At 50.5% G+C, this 20626-nt stretch overlaps 1 protein-coding gene and 2 long non-coding RNA genes across 5 annotated transcripts in view; 1 reads left to right on the forward strand and 2 right to left on the reverse strand.

The window, feature by feature from the left end:
- LOC145723298 (uncharacterized) overlaps nucleotides 1-2858 on the reverse strand; it is an 8978-nt gene extending 6120 nt beyond the window's left edge. Inside the window, exon 1 of one of the 3 annotated variants that reach the window (XR_014148227.1) lies at nucleotides 2763-2858. This is a non-coding gene — a long non-coding RNA (uncharacterized LOC145723298). Of the gene's footprint in view, nucleotides 1-763; nucleotides 1039-2154; nucleotides 2190-2762 lie in introns of those variants that run through there. The other 2 variants (XR_014148228.1, XR_014148226.1) reach the window with 2 other exon arrangements.
- Nucleotides 1-20626, forward strand: part of LOC145723227 (uncharacterized) — an 80414-nt gene that overhangs the window by 55825 nt on the left and 3963 nt on the right. The window contains exon 2 of the long non-coding RNA XR_014148148.1: nucleotides 17023-18645. This is a non-coding gene — a long non-coding RNA (uncharacterized LOC145723227). The remainder of the gene's footprint in view (nucleotides 1-17022; nucleotides 18646-20626) is intronic.
- HMG20A (high mobility group 20A) overlaps nucleotides 17678-20626 on the reverse strand; it is a 95006-nt gene continuing 92057 nt past the window's right edge. The window contains exon 10 of the mRNA XM_081829635.1: nucleotides 17678-17693. The gene's annotated coding sequence lies outside the window, so the exon portion shown is untranslated. The remainder of the gene's footprint in view (nucleotides 17694-20626) is intronic.

Here is a 20626-nt window from a genome sequence, read left to right on the forward strand (position 1 = left end):
ATCCCTACTTTTGTATCTTTGGGGTAAATACCCAGTAATGCAATTCCCAGCTGGGCTCTCTTGTTGGCCATTGGCCTCAGCTCCCATGTGTGTGCTGAGCACTTCACAGCTCACTCACGCTGCTCCCATGATGCTCTGGAAGGTAGGGATGGTCCTAAGTCCGTTCACAGACAAGGAAACTGAGGCACGGGAGGTGGGATGGCCTGCTTAGAGACCCTGGGCCAGGAGGCACGGGAGAGAGGAGCTGGAATTCAAATCCAAGGGCTGGTTCCCAGACCAGAGCCCCCTGTAGCCTGCCTTCCGGAGAGGAATGGGTAGCCCTCTCAGCAGTGGGTCAGGTTCCCAGCGACCAGCTGGGCTCTCCAGCAGCCAGGCCACCAAGGGGACCCAAGGGAGAACAAGAGCAGGGGCGGCTCCCTCCCAACCCCCTTCTGCCCAGAGCCTGGGCGACAGGCCAGGGCACAGTGGGGAAGGAGGGCCAGGCCCCTTCCAGAACAAGTCATGGGAAACTCAGGGCTTCAAGCATCCCTGGGTGTCCACCCCTCCCCAGCGAAGCCCAAAGGGATGAGGGGATCTCAAGTCCTGTGGACAGCTCCTTGAGCTGGGAACCAGGCTGTTTCATTTCAGTCCCCGCCCTGCTGTGGGCTAGGAGGGGCTTGGACGAGTTCCTGCCCATCTCTGCCCTTAATTTCCCCACCTGTGAAGTAGGAGAAGACCCCTCCAGCTCCCATGCTGGAGGAGGGGGCCATCTACTCACTCTTACCCGGCCCAGGTGATACAGAGGCTGCAGGAGCAGAGCCCATGGCCCACGGCGTGGGAATTCTGGGACTAGGGTCTTGGCGGCGGCTGTGAGCTGTCGGCAGAACCCAAACTTTCCCACAGAAGCAGCTCAGCCCCCAGAGCAGGCCCCACAGTTCCCACTGCAGAACTTCCAAGTGGAAACCACAGTGCGTGCAGAAGCCAGGCAGAAAATAAACAGAAAGTGATGTCCCTAGGACCTCGGGGCCCTGGGCCCAGCCCTGAGGCAGCCCCATGGAAGGCAGCTATGACCAGAGCAGATTCCTGCCAAGCCTGTCTGGACTGGCCTGGCCTGGGGCCCTGAGCGGGGTGGGGAAGGAAGCTGGGGCTCCTGCTAAGGGCCAAGGAGTTGGGGAGAGCACCAGGAGCTGGAAAGCACCAGGGCTGGGTGCCAAGAGATGGCGATCTGGTCTGAGCCTCTGCTGACTCGCTGGTTGGGGCACCAAGCCTCACTGTCCACATCTGAACAACGGACGCAGCACATCTGCTGCTTTCTCAGGCCCTTCCCAAGTGCTGGGAGGGTGACCTAGAACATGGCACAAGAAGGGAGAAGAAAGGGGGCCACCCCAGGGGCTCTATCAGAAGGGCCCTGCTCTAGCTGTTTTGGCCAGACCTCCCCGCCGCATACCGTTTACAGATGAGGAGACCTTACCCAGGCCCGCCGCACAGACACAGGAGCTGGGCTCCAAGCTCTGCCTGCAAGACCCTGAGCCCAGGGCCCTTAAGAAGGAGACTCAGGCAGGCCCTGGCAAGGCCAGGCTAGGGGTGGGGAGGGCAAGGGATGTGGGCAGGCTGTCCCCAACCTCTCCTCCCCCTCTCCCCAGCTTTTTATCACAGTGCCTGGCCTGGCCTCTGGCTTGGGGCCCCTGTCAGGTGGAGGAGGAGGCGAAGCAGGACAGGGAAGCAGCTGATCTGCAGGACTTGATCCCCTGGGGTGGTGAGCAGAGGGAGTGGGGCAGGCCTCCGTCCACCTTCCCCCATCCCCCACCACTGACATGGGTCCAGGGCCTCCAAGGGACATACCAGGGACCGCCTTCTGAGTGGCGCCGTCCCAGCAAGTGTCCCTCAAGTGGACAACAATGTTCTTGTCTCTCAGTCATCCTGTCTCAGAGGACACTCATTCCCCCTTGACTGCGGGGAAGACCAGACTTGCCCATTTCGCAGAGCTTGTGAGTGAAGCCCGAGGTTCAGATTCTGGCTTTCTGACTCCAAGTTCAGGAGTCAAAATGTCTCCCCTGACCTGCCCCCCTTAGCCCAGCCTTTCAGAGAGGGAAGCACGGCCCTCTTCAGACAGCTTCGGGGGGTGTCTGCTTCGGCGCCCAGCTCGGGCCCAGCAGGCACGGAGAATGAGCTCACCTGGCTGTCTTCCCTCTCTCTGCGGCCAATCGCGGTGTTAGCCCCCATCCGCACGGCCCTCCTCCCCCTCTCCAGCCCCCTCGCAAGGTCCTCCACCCAAGCGGCTGTGTTTCCCGATGAACGCCAAGTGTCTCTACCCTAGAGTCACAGAGCGGGTTCCCTGCCACTGGCACTGGGCTAAAGCCAGGCTGCAATCTGAGAAGCCTGGTGAGGGCCTCTCTCTGCCTCACAGAGACTCCCCTTCCACCCAGGACTCAAAGCCCCACTCGCTGGGCCCCAAGGCTCTTGGCCTCTCTGCCTGTGGTCTCCCTTGGCACAGGGCTTGGACACACATCCCTGAAACTGCTTAAGGGCCACCCATACTCCACCCAGACCCAGACTACCCCCACTCCAGCCCTGCCCAGGTGGCTCTCTTGAGGGCCTGCAAAAGCCATCCCATTTCTCCCCTAGAAAAAGACCCTCATGCAAAAAGATTTCTGTCGACAGTCTGGATGGCCCATGACACAGGCCCAGACCTGTCAGAATCCCTCATTTGGGATCTACTGAAACTACCCCCACCCACCCACCATCCCTGTCCAGATGCAAAAGGCTCTTGGGAAAGTTCTCACCTCAGCCTGCCCCCCTCACCAGGACCCTCTTCCAGGGCTGGGACAGGAGGAAGAGGCATTGCAGAGAGTAGAAGGACCCGGGCCCTGCCGCTAGCCTGGCTGGAGCGATCAGTGACTGAGCCCTGGACCAGGAGGCTGGGTTCTGTTCTCAGCTCTGCTGCCGACTTGCTTTGTGACAGTGGGCAAGATGCCTGCTCTGTTTGAGCCTCAGGCTCTTGTCTGGGAAATGGGAGTGTGAACCGGTCCTCCTTGGATTTTAGGATTTCTGTGAGACCCCTCCGGCCCCCCTACCTGGGCTCAGATCTCTTCAGGGCATCTCTTCCCGCCTACCTCTGCCCCCCTTCCTCAGAGGCACTCCTTCTTGGGCCCCTCCATGGCCCACATACCCCCCTCTCTAGGGAGGCTGCCACCAGCAGCTCTTATTTCCAGCCACAGCCCCTGCCGCCTGCGACTCTGGGCCTACGGCAGCCCACGTGGCCTTGTGGACACACGGAAGCGTGGCCACACAGCCACAGAACTGAGCACAGAGCCCTTCTCCCTGCTGAGCAGGCTAAAGCCTTAATCCCCTTACACAAAGCCCACTGAATCCTTCCTGGGGGGGAAGGCGGTGGGGGCACAAATTGGCTTATTCTACTGATCCAGAGAGAGGCTTGCTCCCATGAGGACCAGCAGATCCATCCCTGCGTGCAGCTGCCAGCGTGCTCTTGCCAACACTCTGGCTTGCTGCCCCTCCCCCAATGCCCGGGCCTCCAGGGGTCCTTGTACTGTCAGGGATATGGAGACTCCCCAGGGGCCTTCCCACCCCCCCCCCCCCCCCCGCCCCGGTCCTTCCAGGAGAACTGCTGTGAGCAGACAGGGCTGAGATGCCAAGTTCCTAAATAGACCTGATGGGTTAGCCCAGGGATGGAGTGTCTGGTGTGAACTGCTAAGCAAGGCACAGAGGGGACGAGAAATTATACACAGCCTGGAAAACAGTGAAATGGGGTAAGTTTCTCTGCATTCCCTTCACCCACTTTCCATAGCCCTATCCATGGACTGTCCTGGCCAGAAGGAAAAATATTCATTTATTTGTTTATTTATTTATTTATTTAAGATTTTATTTAGTTGTCAGAGAGAGAGAGAGCACAAACAGGGGGAGCGGCAGGCAGAGGGAGAGGGAGAAGCAGGCTCCCCACTGAGCAGGGAGCCCGATGCGGGGCTCAATCCCAGGACCCTGAGACCATGACCTGAGCCGAAGGCAGACGCTTAACCTACAGAGCCACCCAGGAGCCCCTAGAAGAAAAAAATATTGGTAAACTCCCTTCCAATAAAATTTCGGACCAGCTAGAGCTCAGGTAGCCTCAAAAGAAGAGACAGTTAATGGTGGAAACTCGGACATTTTTAGAAGAGATCATTTGGATCAGGAAGCTTTTCTGGTATTCTTAAAAGCCCACGGTTATATGTCCACCCCTGTATGTGAGTGAGGTCAAGGGCAGAGTTATCTCCAGAGGGAGACAGGTGGTACCATGAAAACACAGGTCCCCACAAAGACTTACACAAGCATATCCATAGCCGGCTTATTCATAATAACCAAAAACTAGAAACACCCCCGAATTCCATCAACAGGTGACCAGATAAACTGGTACAATGAAATACTCCTCAGCCATCAAAAGGAACGAACTGCTGATACATGCAGCTACATGAAGGAATCTCAAAGTAATCATGCTGAGTGAAAGCAGACAGGCAAAAAAAAAAGGTCCATATGGAATGATTCCATCTATGTGAAAATCCAGAACAAGCAAAACTAATCATGGTGATAGAAATCAGAGCAGCGTTCGGCTGCCTCAGGGTAGGAGGAGGGGATGACGGGAAGGAGGTATGAGAGATGGGTTCCACCTTGGTGTGGGTGGTGGGTTTTGGCACAATTGCCAAGACCTATCAAACTGTACACCTCAGGCTTTATGCAAAGTGTACATCAGTAAATAAGTATGTAAATAGTAATACAAACACGACAAATGGTATCATTCAGTCAGTTACTTAAATCTTTATTTTGAAATAATTATAAATTTATAGAAAAGTTTCAAGACCAGCACAAAGAACTCCCATTTATCCTTCACACCATTTACCAACAATTAACAGTTTACTACATCCGTTTTACCATTCTTTTCCGCTCCCCACTCTCTGTATGTTTGTATAAATATATGTAATGTTTTTATATAATTATATACATATGGGTTTCTTTTTTCTGAGCCATTTGAGAGTAACCTGGCTGCTTTCATTTAACCTAATTATCTTGGATTTTTTTTTTTAAGTAATCTCTACACCCAACATGGGGCTTGAACTCATTCCCAGATCAAGTCGCATGCTCTACCAACTGAGCCAGCCAGGCACCACTCAGCATAATTACTTGGGGTTCATCTATTTAGTTGTATGTATCAGTAGTTCATTCTTTTATATGGCTGAGTAGTATTTCATTGTATCTACATACCACTGTTTATCCCGTCCCCACGTTGGGGTTGTTTCTAGTTTTGGGTTGTTATGAGTTAGCCTGTTATGCATATTACCCCAAAATATTTCAGTGCGTATTTCCCAAGAACGAGTGTAAATTTTTTTGTTTCTGTTTCCAAAATTGGGATGTTAACATTGATTAAATATTATTATCTAATCTATAGACCTTCTTACTCAAATTTTGTCAATGGTGCCAACAATATCCTTTATTGAAAAACTTTTTTTTTTTTCCTGGTCCAGGATTTGATGTAGGATCACAAGTTGGCTTGGGTTGTTATGTTTTCGTATCTCATTTGATTTGGAGTCGCTCCTCAGCCTTTGTCTTTTCACGAGCTCGACAGTTTTAAAAAGACAGGCTGGTTGTTTCAATGAATATTCTTCGGTTTAGGATTGTCTGATGTTTCTTCATGATTAGATTCAGGTTATTGATTTTTGGCAGGATTATCACAGAAGTGACATTGTGTCCTTGGTGTATCATCTCAGGAGTATACACTGCCTCTTTGTCTATTACTAGTGATACTCACTTGGATCGTGGTGAAGGTGGAGTCTACCACTCTTGTGACTGTTTCCCATTTGTATTAATAAGTACTTGGGGGGAGTCACCTGAGATTATATAAATATCCTGTTCTCCATCAAACTTTTTACCCACTAATTGTCATATCCATTGATGATTCTTGCCTACATCAGTTATTACTATGATAGTGGCCAAATGTAATTTTCAAACCCCATAATTCCCTAACTAAAAAATAAGGTATTTATTAGTTTCAGTTTCAGTTTCACCATAAGGAAGAGCTTTCTCTCCCCCCATGTATTTTGGGATTTCTGGGGAGCTAGTTACATGAGGGTGTTAAACTAATTAGTTTTGCCTGGTTTGAATACTATATATAGTGGGTTCATTTAATATATACTCTTTGGTGGATGCTGCTTTTGCTCAACATTATGTTTGTGCCACTTACTCCTGTGGCTGTGTGTAGTTATAGTTTGATCATTCGTATTGCTATTTAGTATTCCGTTGTATAAACGTATCACAATATTTTTATCCATTATATTATTGATGGGCATTTGGGTATTTCCAGGTTTTCGGCTTTATGGATAGTGCTACTATGAACGTTCTAGTACCTAAGAGTGGATTTGCTCGTTATAGGGTTTGTGTATGTTCAGCTTTAGTGTATGTGTTACATAACTTTCACAAAGTGCTACTACACCAATGGACATTCTCACCAGTCTTGTATAAGGGTTTTAGTTGCTCACTGACACTGGATTCTGTTTTGGTTTTTTATTACATCCTCACCAACATTTGATTTTTTGGTCTGTCTTATTTATTTCAGCCATGCTGGTGTGTGTGTGTGTGTGTGTGTGTGTGTGTGTGTGTGTGGTATTAGAATTTTAATCTGTATTTCCTTGATGAGCAAATAGCATTTTCCCCAGTATCACCACAAAATTGGCCCCATTCTGAGAAGCAGCCTGGTGTGATAAAGGGGCTCTGGCCTTGGAATCAGAAGACGTGACTCTGCCCACCCTGATTGGCTGAGTTGTGTGACTTTGACTGAGCTAAGCCTCAATTTTCTCCTCTGGACAATGGGAATAAAGCCCCCTGTCCTGCTTTTGCAGCAGGCACACAGTGGCATAGGAAGTGCTGGAGCCCCCAGGCCTCTTTCTGCCAAGCCTGTCTCTCTACCTCATGGGCATGCGTCTGTACATACGACGGGGTATCCTCACCCATACGCCAGTCTTCTCCCTGCTTCTGCCCCGCATCTCTTCCCTCCTTCAACAACATCTGAGGCTTTCTCCACCAGAAGCTTTCCCTGACTGTCTCCATCTTTCTTCTCTATCACCAAGGCAAAGCCTGGACAAAAAAGCAACGGATGGGCCCAGGAGAATGGTCATGGGCATTTGGCTTGGTCCGTTGCTGTGTGATCGGAGGCTGGGTTCTAGAAGGAAGTGGGCGGAGGCATCGCCTGCAGCATCTCTGGGGCACTTTGCAAGCTGCTGTTTCAGGGCTCTTTTGGGCAGTGCCGGATGAGATCATCCAAGCAGTTCAGCAGATGGGAGATAGACGCACTGTCTTTGCATATTGAGAATGGCCAAAGGGAGGAGCAAATGGCTGCCAAGCTGCCTGTGCGCCAAGGACAAAAGCATAGCATCCCTGGGGGAGCTCTGGAACTCCCCCCGGGATCCCATGGGAGCAGTGCAGCCCCGCTTTTCCAACCTTCGGTACTGCTCTGATCTGGGCAAGGCTTGGGTTTAGAAGCCCAGCTCTCGTTCTCTCCAAGGAGACGTTGAGCTGTGGCCCTGTGCAAGCCACTGGGCGAGGCTCTGTGGCGAGTGTCCTGGAGATGGCTCAGGCGTGGATCCTGCCACCAGATGCCTGGAGCCTATGGGGAAACACAGACACAAACGACTGCAAAGTGTATTCCGGGAGAGCCCCAGATGGCCTCTAACAAGAAGGCTGATGAGTAATGGGGATAAGCCGAGGGTGAGGGAAGGTGTTCCAGACCCAGGTTACGGCCTGGGCACAGACACAGAGCAGAGGGCCTGGGGCAGTTTCATGGCATGAATGATGAGGGCAGAAGGGGCTAGATCACTAAGGGCCTTGAGAACCTGGCTGACGAGGTGGAATTTTATCCCGTGGGTAATGGCTGGGGAGCCACTGGTGCTTTTGAGAGAGGTTGGGATGGGGTGATAGAATCAGAGTTGATCACAGATGCTCACCTGTGGAAGGCTGAGCCCACAGGGTCTCCCCGGCCGACTTCTACCATTTGGACTCCCTTCCTTAGGGAACCGAAGACTTTTTCAGCTCCAAGAGCTCCCACCAAAGTAAAAACTCTGGATGCCAGTTCACACTGTGTTGGGACTAGCTGCTCAGCCCAAGATCCTTAGGAAGATCTGACTGCAGAGGGCAGGGCCAGACCATGTGTTTGTGAGGGGGGTGAAGGGATGGGGCGAAGGAAATATTTGCTAACCATCTACCAGTGCCAGACATTAGGCTAAGTGTTCTACGTTCAACATCTCAGTTACCGTGTGTAACAACTCCATTAGAAAGGCATTAGCCCCATTTTATAGATGAAGAAACTGAGTCTCAGGCAGGCTAAATTAGCCACATGGTACACGACTCTGTCCTGGAAGCCTGAGCCTGTTCTCACGTTCCAGGCCACTGGGTTAGAACTTTAGCAATAGAGGCTTGGGGCGGGCAGTGATTAGCTGCTGCGGCTACGTTTATACCCTGCCCTCGCTCCCGTCCCTCTAGTCTGCAGAGCCCTCTGCAGCCAGAAGGGCCTTTAAAAATGCAGTGTGGGGGCTCGTGGGTGGCTCAGTCAGTTAAGCATCTGACTTTGGCTCAGGTCACGACCTCAGGGTCCTGGGATGGAGCCTGAGTAGGGGTGGGGGGGATCAGTGCCCTGCGGGGAGTCTGCTTCTCCCTCTCCCTCTACCCCTCCGCACCCTCTTTCTTTCTCAAATAAATAAAATCTTTAAAAATAAAATAAGATATAATGCAGTGTGATCATGTCACTTCCTGCTTACACCACTTCGATGGCTTCCCATTGCTCTTGAGGGAAAATCCAAACTCCTTACAAGGAAAAAAATCCAAGCTCACTGCCAGGGCCTGGGACCAGGGCCAGCCTCCCTTCCAGCCTCTTTCCGCAAGCCCTCCTATTCCCTCCCCATACCATACACTCTCCTCACATTTCAGCTCACTACCCTCCACATTTCTTTGTGTGTTTTTTTTAATAGGAAATACGGGTTTTATACAATTTACCATACACATCTTATGCTACACTTTGATTTTTTTCTTCAATTTTTAAAAAAGATTTTATTTATTTGACAGAGAGAGACACAAAGAGAGAGGGAACACAAGCAGGGGGGAGTGGGGGAGGGAGAAGCAGGCTTCCCACCGAGCAGGGAGCCCCATGTGGGGCTCGATCCCAGGACCCTGGGATCATGACCTGAGCCGAAGGCAGACACTTAATGACCGAGCCACCCAGGCGCCCCGTCCAATTTTTTATTGCAGTATAATAGTTAACATAACGTTTACTATGGTGGCCATTTTGAGCGTACAGTTCAGTGGTATTAAATACATTCCTAATGTTGTAGGACCATCACCACCACCCACATGCAGGACTCTTTCATCAGGTAAAACTGAAACCATGTACCCATTAATCAGTACCTCCTCCTTTGCCTGAAACCCCCAGACCCTGGCAGCAATCATTCTACTTTCTGTCTCTCTGTGACTGCTCTAGGCACCTCATCTAAGTGGAATCAAGCAGTATTTGTCTTGCATGACGGGCTTATTTCATTTAGCATCATGACCTTAAGATTTCATCCAGACTAGAATAGGGATGGCAGAATTGCCTTCCTTTTAAAGCTGAATAATAGTCCCTTCTACATGCATACCGGTTGCTCTTCCGCTCATCGGTCAGTGCACGCGTGGGTTGTTTCTACATTTTCGGTTTGATTTTTACACACATGAGCACCCTTGTGTATGACTCAGACTGAGACAGAGAACATTTGGGTACCCCTGAAGTCTCCCTCATGCTCCTTTCAGGCAGACCTCCCACTCCATCATTTGACAAACTGCACTGTAGATTAGCTTTTTGTGTTCTTGACCTTCATAGACATGAAATCATATACTGAGTGTTCTTTTGTGTCTGGATGCTTTTGTTCAACATTATGTCTGTGAAACTCATCCATTCTGTTATGTGTGTTAGTATTTTGTTCATTCTTGTTGCTGTGTAGTATTTCATTGTACAAAGACACCCTATGTATACATTCCACTGGTAATGGGCATTTGGGTAGTGCTATGGGCTGAATTGTATGTCCCCCAAATTCATGGGTTGAAGCCCTAGCCCCGGTGTGACTGTATTTGGAAATTGGGTCTCTAAGGAGGTAACTAAGGTTAAATGAGATCACGAGGGTGGGGCCCTAATCCAATAGGACTGGTGTCCTTATAAGAAGAGGAAAAGACACCAGGAGTGCTAGCACATCGAGATGAGGCCCCCAGGATAGCAAGAAGGCAGCCACCTGCAAGCTAAGGTGTTATGCTTATGTTAATATGGACTAATGGATTCTATCACTATTTATTCTGATGCTCAAATTGTCCCAGCCACCTGCAAGCTAAGGAGAGAGGTCTCATCAGAAACCAACCCTACTGGTACCTTGATCTTGGACTTCCAGCTCCAGGACTGTGAGAAAATAAATGTCTGTTGTTGAAGCCCCCCGGTCTGTGGTTTCTGTTATGGCAGCCTGAGCAGACTGACAACAGGTAGTTCTTAACCACAGGGGCTATGACAAATACGCTGCTATCGATATTCTTCTACATGACTTTTGGTAGACATAAGCACTTATGTCTATTTAGTATGTCCCCAGGAGTGGGACACACAGGAGATACATTGGTAGAAAAAAGGAAGAAAGAAAAAGAAAGAGAGAGAGAAGAAGAAGAAGAAAGAAATTATTTGGGGACCATTTGAGAATAAGTTATGGCATACACTCTCTCACCAAAACCACATTACAACCAGTGAAATCAGGGCACTATGTTACTACTGTCTAATCAATAGACCCAATTCGATTTTGCCAATGATCCCAATCATTGCCCTTCATATCCAAAGGGTCCAATCCATGCTCACGTGTTACACTTAGTTGTCCCGCTTCCTTAGCCTCCTGCAGTTTGAGGCAGTTCCTCAGTCTTTCCTTTCCTGACTCTGACACTTATGAAGATTACAGTCTGGTTGTTTTGTAGAATGTCCCTCAATTTGAGTTTATCTGATGTTACTCGTTTTTGGCAGGAATAGCACAGAAGGGACCCTGTGTGCTTCCCATGCATCCTAACATCTTGTACACAGTCAATATGTCCCACTACTGGGGATGTTAACTTTTAACACTTGGTTAAGATGCTGTCTGCTGGGCTTCTTCACTGTTAAATTAATTAATAAGTATAATGCACTTATCAATTTATAAGTAATTAATAAATATTTTGCAGGAAGAGAGTTTGAGATTGTGTAAATATCGTCTTTCTCATGAAAATTTCACCCAACAGTTTCAGCATCCACGGATGATTCTTGCCTATTTCTACAATGGTTGCAAAATAATGGTTTTCAGATTCCATGATCTTGTCTCTAGTTTTCAAGTTGCATTCTACTCTAAGGAAGAGCTGTCTGTTCTTCTCTTGTGTCTAGTCATTTACTTCTTCTTTTTTTAAGATTTTATTTTTAAGTAATCTCTACACCCAACATGGGGCTCTAACTCACAACCCCGAGAACAAGAGTCGCATCAACTGAACCAGCCAGGCACCCTATTCATTTACTTCTTTATGTTAATATGGACTAATGGATTCTATCACTATTTATTCTGATGCTCAAATTGTCCCAGACTTGGCCATCAGAAGCCTTTCAAGTTGACTTTTGTGTCCTCTAAGAACATATTTTTAATTGTGATAAAATACACATAAGATAAAAACCGATCGGCTTAAACATTTCAGTGTGCAGTTTTAGTGGCATCGATGACATTGGCATTGTGACGTCATATCACCACCATCCATCTCCAGATTCTTTTCATCTTACAAAATTGAAGCTCTGTACCCTTTAAACAATAGCTCCCTATTTGTCACTCCCTCAGTCCCTGGCAACCACCGTTATTCTGTGTCTATGAATTGGACTCCTCTCGGCACCTCACAGAAGTGAAATCGTTCAGTATTTGTCCTTTTGTGACTAACCTATTTCACTTAGCATACTGTCTTTGAGGTTTATCCATGTTGCAGCATATGTGAGAATGTCCTTCTTTTTAAGGCTGAATAATATCCAGTTATATGCACAGACCTCATTTTCTGTCCATGGGACACCGAGGTTGCTTCCACCTTTTGGCTGTTGTGGATAATGTTGCTAGGAACATGAGCATACTTTGAGTTTCTTTGAGTCCTGCTTTTAATGCTTTTGGGTAGCTACCTGGAAGTGAAACTGCTGGATCATATAGTAATTCTATTTTCAATTTTTTGAGGAACCACCATACTGCTTTCCATAGTGACCACACCAGCAGTGGAAAAGTGTTCCAATTTCTTCAATCCTTGCCAACACTCGTTATTTCCTGTTTTTTGATAATAGCCATCCTAATTCATGTGAGGTGGTATCTCATTATGGTTTTGATTTGTATTTCCCTAATGATTACTGATGTTGAACATTTTTTCCCTGTGCTTATTGGCTGTTTGTATGTCTTCTTTTTTTAAGATTTTTAAAATTTATTTATTTATTTATTTATTTATTTATTTATTTATTTATTTATGAGGGATTGAGCACAAGCAGGGGGAGCGGCAGGCAGAGGGAGAAGCAGACTCCCCGCTGAGCAGGGACCCTGACGTGGGGCTCGATCCCAGGACCCTGGGATCATGACCTGAGCTGAAGGCAGACGCCTAACTGCCTGAGCCACACAGACATCTCAGCTGTTTGTATATCTTCTTTGAAGTAATATCTATTCAAGTCCTCTGCCTGTATTTTAACTGGGTCGTTTGATTTTTTGTCATTGTGTGTAGGAATTCTTTATATATTCTGGATAGTATCTTGTCTCCTGTCGACATGTCTCCATCATTCTCTGACTGCTTTCTGTCTGAAATGACAAGATGTTTCAGAGGGTCTATTTCTCCTGACCCAGCCCTGGCATCAGCCCTTTTTCCAAAGAGCCCTGGTTCCTTTTAGTGGAGAATGGCATTTACAAACAGATTTGGCTTCTAGATTTGCTCATTGCTTTTGGGGGGGTTGTCTTCCCAGGCCCTGTTAGTGGTCAGAGCTATAGAATGGGTACATACGTACATATATTTATACATATTTCTATATCTATATATTGAAAACCATAAGTCACATCGATACCTCTATTTCCAACCCACCACCACAGGATTCATTCTAGCTTCTTCCCTTTCCATGTTTGCACCTTCCTTCTCCAACAGTGAGAAATCTGGCTCCCACCATCCTCGATGAGTTTACTTATTGCTTGATCCCTTTGTAAGTAGCCAATCTCTTGACCTCGTGGCCACCACTTCACTTGGCCATCTCCCTGCTCTATGCCAACCCTCTTGCTGCCTTCAGTATGTATTGGGGAAGGGGAAGGAGACCTAATGGCTTTGGAGTGAATTATTCAATTATTCAGGGAGGAAGGAAGCAAGCAAGCAAGGGCGGTGCTGGGTTTTGTAGAGTGTGTGGACAGCTTCTCTGCATTTCTGCCCTACGTAATTGGCTGAAAGCTCAGGGACTTGCCTTTAATGGCCCCCAGGGCTGTGACTTCTGCTTCCTGGGAAGCTCCTGGGCAGGCCCCTGGTGCAGGGATGCACACCAGCCCCCAGTGAGCCAGTCTGTTCTGGCTCCACACTTGTAAGCCTAGACACCTGCTGGAGGCAGCCTTGCCGTGCTGGGCCCGCCCAGCACTTGAACCCTACCCAGAGACCCTGCACCTGGCGAGGTCAGGCATGATGCTGGGGCCTTGGGCCTCCCCACGCCAGCCTGGGGAACCTGGGCAGGTCTGTCCAAGGTCAGGCTGGAAATTGGAAGAGATTCATAATTGATGTAGAAGCTCTTAGCTGAGAGCAACCTCCTTACCCCCAATACATTTAAGCTGCATTTTAGCAAATGAGTTAGAGGTTTCCCTTCATCTCAGCCACTGGAGTTGGAGGGGTTTTGCCTGCCACTGTGTTCCAGGCCTTCCACCCACTCAGGGCCATCCAAGAAGGGGACCGGCGTCTATGTCCGAATGAAGCCTGGGCTTAGGTGCAGCACTGGGTTTCGGCCATGCTTGGGTAGCCAAGCGACAAGAGCTCGGCCTGCCTCCCAGCCTGGGGAGGCCTTAGGAACATGGCCCGGTGCGGGTGCGGAGGCTAATGTGTCCCCCTGGTTCTCCCACCTGTGCAGGTGACCCCATTCCGCTCTTAGAAACCCATGCCCCCCTGCGGCTCTATAGTGATCGAGGTCAACCCAATTCAGAGTGCTTGAACCGAGAGGTATTTCCAGAGTGGCTGCCACATAGGTGGGCCTGGACTGGATGCTGGGGAATCGGACTGATTCCTACCCTGGGAGCCTGAACGAACTGCTGTCACGTTCAGCAAAGGGTGTCCGCAGCCGCAGGAGGCCCAGCTGGAGCACCATGTGTATTCAGAGGAAGGAGTCATTCTGTCTGGTCATGGGATGGCTTCATGTTGAGGGAGGTGGAGAGGAAGAAAGCCCATGGTTCTTGGAGGTGAAGTGCACAGCTCTTTACAGTGTATAATGCATGTCAGTATGTATGATCGTTCCCAAGAGCAGATGGGGAAGTGGAAAGTGGAAACTGCTGTATTCCTGATGGAGGGCACAGGCCTGGCTGATGGGAGGTACACCGTTCATCTGTGCTAAGTGAACAAACGGGTCCCAGGGGCAGAGGAAGATCTCTACTTAGGAGCCCTAAGTCCGGAAAAGAATAAGGTACCCCCCACTTCTCATGTGCAAATTATAATAAAGCTAGTCCTAAACCACAAAATAAGAGTAAGGAAGTCCTACAATGGTCTTTTTCCATTATGACTCTGAGATGATTTTTTTAAAGGAATAATTTCTCCAAAACTTCTCATTTGGGTGTGCCCTGCTTTGCTGGTGCCCAGGCAACTACAGGGCCTGGCCCACCCCGTCCTAGCTTGGTGCCTTTACCTCTTACGGACACCGGCATGGACTCCCGGCAACAGGACCTGGGAGGCGCAGAAAGCTCCTAGCCGTGGGGGCCAGCAGGCCTGGATCTGAACATGACACCACTGCTTAGCGGCCATGCCCATCCATTCAGATCAGACGCTCAAGTCTCCTTATCTGAATAAAGGGCTGGTCGTAGCTACATTGTGGGGCGGGGCAGGAGGGAAATGAAATAAGGCATGCAAAGGGCCTGGCGCAGGATCTGGTGCCCCTGAGGTGCTCACGAAGTCCCCAGCGGGTCCTCAGCTTTCTGCAGCTCTCACCAGAAGCGGACCCTGACAGCACAACCCTGGCAGCTGCTGCATCAGACGTGGAACAGCAGTGGCCAAGCCTGGGAGCCGGGGTCTTTTCCCACATGCAGGCTCAGTCTGAGTGCAAGGCCTGAGGTGGGCCCTCTGACCTGGGACCTGCCCCTCTCCTCTGGGCCATTCTGAGCAGTGTAGTCAGGAAGTGTGCACAATGGGCTTATTGTTATTCGAGTAAAACAGAAATAGCTTTGGAACTGGAGACAGTGGGGGTGGGGCGCCAGGGCTGGGTGGTACTGGCTTTTTTAGGGAAGCTTTTTCCTGAGGGAACTCAGACTCACAGAGGTGAGCTTTGGGTGGGCCGCCCAAAGGCACTCAACCTGCCCCTCCCTCCTTCTGCCTTCCCGCACCCAGCACCAGCCCCCACGCCTTCCTTCCTCAGTTCCCCCTGCCTTAGTCTGCCCCTGTGCCTTTAAGCCCTGTGTTGGAGGCCAGCCCCAGGCTTCCAGAACCACTCCGCCTGCACCCAGCACAGGAAGTGCCTGGAGATCTACCGCCCCCAAGGACCAGCAGTGCAGAGCTGTCAACACCCCAGCTCCCTCGCCCGTGATTGGGACAACTCTGAGGTGTCCCTGGGCTTCCCATGGGATTGGGCCAAAGTCACCCTCTGTGCAACTTTGCTTGGTGCCACGCTCTGGCTCGACTTCCTTTTCTTTGCTTCCCTGTCCCACGTCCTCATTCTTCTGCTGTTCCCTTCTCCATGGAGCGCATCCTGATGGATCACTTTCACACGATCCTTCCCTCAGCCTGCAGCAGGGGAGCACCCCCCCAGGCCCAGGGAAGGGAGATGTTGGGGAGAGGTCTGTCATGGGACTGGCTTCCCCAGAGCTGGTGTGTGCCCCGCCTGGCTGGCCTCTGTCCTCCCAGAGGGGGAGGGGCGGGAGGAGGAGGAGGAAAGGGCCTCTCTGCCTTTGTCCCTCGGCAGCCCTGGCGTGGAGGTGCCCACCAAGCTCGTGGCTGGTGTAGAGTGGGCACTGAACACATGCCCACGGAGGCCAAGCCTGGGATCTTTAGAACACTTCATCCTGCAGCGACCACTCCCGCGGGGGCCTGGGGACCACTGCTCGGGGTGTCCAGCGGGTCACACCCATGCTACAGGTGGAAAAATCAGAACACGGAGTGGGGGGGAGGGCACTCCACGTGGAGCTCTGCCTTGCAGTGGCCCTTCTCAAATCCTTGGCTCCCTTCCCAGAACTCCCACTTCAGGGGAAGAGAAGAATAAATTGTGTTCTAGATGTTCAGCAACAAAGGCAAAGTGGCTGAGTGGCGGTAATGAATAGCAAGAAAGAGGAGGAATCAAGAGGGCAGACTCCCGCTTCAGCCGGAAAGGAAGTGCAGGGACAAGAAACACCGTCTGGGCTCAGAGGCCAGTCCAGAGCTGAAGCCTGGCGGGAGAGGCACTCTCTGCCCTGCTCCATCGCACACCAACCACTGGCTCAGAGGGAAGCGATCCTGCAGGGGAGGGCGGATGCCCCGCTGTGAAGGACACCCCAACGCAAACGCGAACCCCTGGGATGTTCCTGAAACTTCTCCAGCACTTTCCAGAGAGGGTTTAGCCAGAATGGGAAGCAGGTTGTACATAGGGTTACTAGATAAAACACAGGACACCCAGTTAAATTTGAATCTCAGAAAACAGCAAGGAATTTTTTTTAGTATAAACTTGTCCCCAATATTGCATAAGATGTACTTATACTAAAAAATTATTCATTGTTTATCTGAAATTCAAACTTAACTGGGTGTCCTGTATTAATTAATTAACTAATTACTTTTTTTGGCTAACTCTAGCAACTGTAGGTGGAGGCCAAAATGGTTGAAGAAACGGGACATTTATCCCAGCGGCTGGCAGACTCCGGGGGACAGGTGCCCTGGCTCTCAATTTCAGGAGAGCTGCCCTGGGAGCCAGTTAGAACCAGAAGACGGAAATGATTGCATTTGGAAATAGCAGCTCTATGGCTTGTTCAAGAAGAGAGCAAGTGTCAAGAAGGAGGTATGGGCCATCGCCAGCGTGGCTCCACCACCCGCTTCCGTGAAACCTCAGGCTTCTGCCTCCGAGCCTCGGAGCCCACAGGCCCTGCAGCAGCCTGCTTTGTGTCCTTATTCCCATCACGTTTCTCTAGCTGGTGAATCCAGAGGAGCTGTCCCGAGTTTCTGGAACAATGGCCTAGTGAGGATGCAGAGGCCAGTGTGTCTCCCCGGTTCTCCCGCCCGCGGCTGCGGAAGCCGAGGGTGAGCTGGTGCGCTGCAGAGCCCTAAGGCCTCGCCCACTGGGCTCACAGTGATGCGCAGACATGGTCCTACTGGACCCTCACTCCATCTGGCCGGGCGTCTGGGGCCTGGGCAGCCCTGAGCCCCTGCTTGGAGGGGAGATGCTTCTGAGCGGCCACTGGCTTCAGGAATCAGCCCCAGCAGAGGCTTCATCTTCACCCTGGCCCTGGAGAGCTCTTCCAGCATCAGCCCTGTTGGGGAGGACAAAGCCTCTGAGTAAACTTCCCAGCTGAGGCCTTGCTCAGTGTTCAGTGGCCTGACTCACGTGCCCTGTGCCAGGCCCCCCCACAAACGCGTAAGCCTCACAATAACTGGGTGGAAATGTTTCAGGCCCTGTGGCTCTGTTGCCCCCATGGACACACGAGACAACAGAACTCTCAGAACTGCAGAGAACTTGCAGAAGCCAGTGAGTGGCAGGCTAGCACTTAACCCCAGTTCTAACCCCACCTGCGGGTTAGCGGCTTCCTCTGTCCCCTCCTCTGTCAGTACGCCCAGTTCTCTGCGTCCAGTTTCCCCCGAGGCCTCCAGGGCTTCCTGCCCAGAAGTCCTTCTTCCACCCTCGCCCTCGGACGCCCCTCCAGCACGGCACATCCTCGCAGGCCCACCTGCCACCCGGGACTCCTGGCATTGGCGCAGCAATCTCTAGTTTACAGGGCTTTTCCCCGGATATGAGGTCGTGTTGATTTCCCCACCTGAGACTCCAGCCCCAGTGGGGAGCACCTGGGCTTCTTGGGCAATTACCTCTGAGAGGCCAGAGGAAGCCCCCATGTGCAAGGAGTTCCTTGCAAAATGTCAGACTATTCCAAGTAAACAGAAACAGGCCCTGAGCCAGCTCAGCTGCGGCAGGGAGGATCCTGGGAACGAGGCCTCCCAGCCTGCAGCTCAGTGCTCCTCTCGCCTTGCAAACCTCATCCTACTTCTCAGCACCTGCCTGGAAGGATGCCCTGCTCATTAGCTGCCTGAGGATCTGCAGAACCGAGAGCCCAGCTGCTTCTCCTCATTCCTCCTGGCCCCGGATGGCCAGTAGGCTACGTGTGCAGTCCCTCAGCTTCTTATTCCCACAGGGCTCCCACACTGATGCTGCAAAAGGCCCTGGCTGAGGACTCTTGGCCAGACTGAGACTCCTGACTCAGTTTCTCTTTAGTAAGTCTTTCCTTATCAAACTGTCTCTACATCCCCAGGGACCTATGTGCCCTGAATAGAGGTGGTTTTTGTAAGGTCCTGACTTAGCGTAGAGTACACGGTACTTTGAGCCCAAGACCTAAATTTAAGTCCTGGCTCTGCTGCTTTTGACTTGTGTGCTTGTCAGGGTTGCCATAGACAGCTGCACAGGTTGTACACTACCTTGCTATTCAAAGTGGGGTCCATAGACCAGCAGCATCCATATCACTTGGGAGCTTGTTAAAAATACAGAATTTGGGTCCCACCTCAGATTGACTGAATCAAAATCTGTTTTAGCAAGATCCCCAGGTGATTCAAACATTAAAGCTGGAGATACGCTGACATGTGAGGATCCCAGGGAGCACCACGCCCCAGGCCATGGTGTGACCGGCACTCCTGGGATCATGTGACAAACTGGCCCTGCTCAGGCGAATCCGCTTTGGGTGTCACCTCCTGGCCGCCAAGTGGTGACAAGAATGTCTCTTCCTGAGAGGGGCTGTGTGTGAAATGGGGACCGAGTGGGGAGGCCTCGCCGGGCTGGTGCTCGAGCAGGCCCGGCTCAGGCTGAGCTCAGGGACTGTCGCCACGCTGACGGCTTTTAGGAGAAACGGGATCCTTATGTTTGGGAGCTAGAAAGAATTTCAGGGACTTCTCTGCTCAAGCGGATACCCAATTTTCACTCAATTTTCTAGGTGATGAAGTGGATGAAGGGGAGGTGGAGTAGTGGAATGAGGGAGGAGGGCTGCGCTGGGGTGGGAGCTGGGGCCTTGTCTGCCTCACTTGTCTGCCCCCCACCCGCACCCCTCCTCCTCACCCCCCTCCCACTCAGCCCACCACCCTGTCTTCAACACCTCCTGGAGGTAAACTAGAGGGAACTGATATACAATTTGTTTCTTCCTTAAAAATAGAATACCTAGGTAAATAAACGGGCAGCTCTTTCTCAGGCTTAAAGAGAGGATGTCAGGACAGATGAGAGCATTGGAAAGGAGTATGTGGACACCTACTTTCTAAGTACTTACAGTGTTGCTAGGCCTTGTGCTGAGCCCCGGGTGCAAGATGAAGACACTGACCCGCCCTCACCTTGCTCCCAGTCTGGAAAGGACACATGACCTATGCTTCAGAAAAGCTAACAGTGAGGACGAGGCCCTGAGTGGGAAGTCCACTGACTTTATGTATTACTGGAGATGTTAAGAGAAGAATGAGAAGTCACTGGGTGAAGGAGATATGGAAGATTCTAGAAGATGCTGTATTGGAAAGGCCTGAGGGCAGGTAGGATTAAATGGAGAGGAATAGAGAGCAATGAGTACAAAACTGGAAATTGCAAGGTACATTTAGGGGGCAGGGGATGGCTTCATGCATCCAGAGCAGGGGTATAATCCACTGGGGCTGCTATCTATCACAAAATTCCACAGCTTGGGTGGCTTATAAACAACAGAAATCTATTTCTCACTGCTCTGGAGATGGGAAAATTCAAGATCCAGCCACTGGCAGATTCTGTGTCTGATGAAAGCCAGCATCCTAACCCAGAAATGGTCCTTTTCATTGTGTCCACACATGGCAGAAGGGGTGAGGGATCTTCTCTGGAGTCTCTTATAAAGACACTAATCCCAGGTTTCATCACACACAAAAAAACAACAACAAAAAGACTAATCCCTTCATGAGGGCTCCACTCTCATGACCTAATTACCTCCCAAAGGCCCCACCTTCTAATACCATCACACTGGGGGTTCGAATTTCAACATACGAATTTGGGGGGATATAAACATTCAGACCATAGCAAGAGGTCAGCAGTCTTCTTCTGTAGACATCCAGAGAGTAAATATTTTAGGCTCTGCAGGTCATATGTTCTCTGTTCCAAGGACTCAACGGTACCATTGTAGCTGGAAAGCAACCATAAATAATAAAGTACACCAAGGAACATGGCTGTGTTCCAGTACAGCTTTGAAATTTGAATTTCATATAA

This window comes from Leptonychotes weddellii, chromosome 9 (assembly GCF_054177405.1).
Source record: "Leptonychotes weddellii isolate Sample4059 chromosome 9, ASM5417740v2, whole genome shotgun sequence".
Taxonomy (NCBI): Eukaryota; Metazoa; Chordata; class Mammalia; order Carnivora; family Phocidae; genus Leptonychotes; species Leptonychotes weddellii.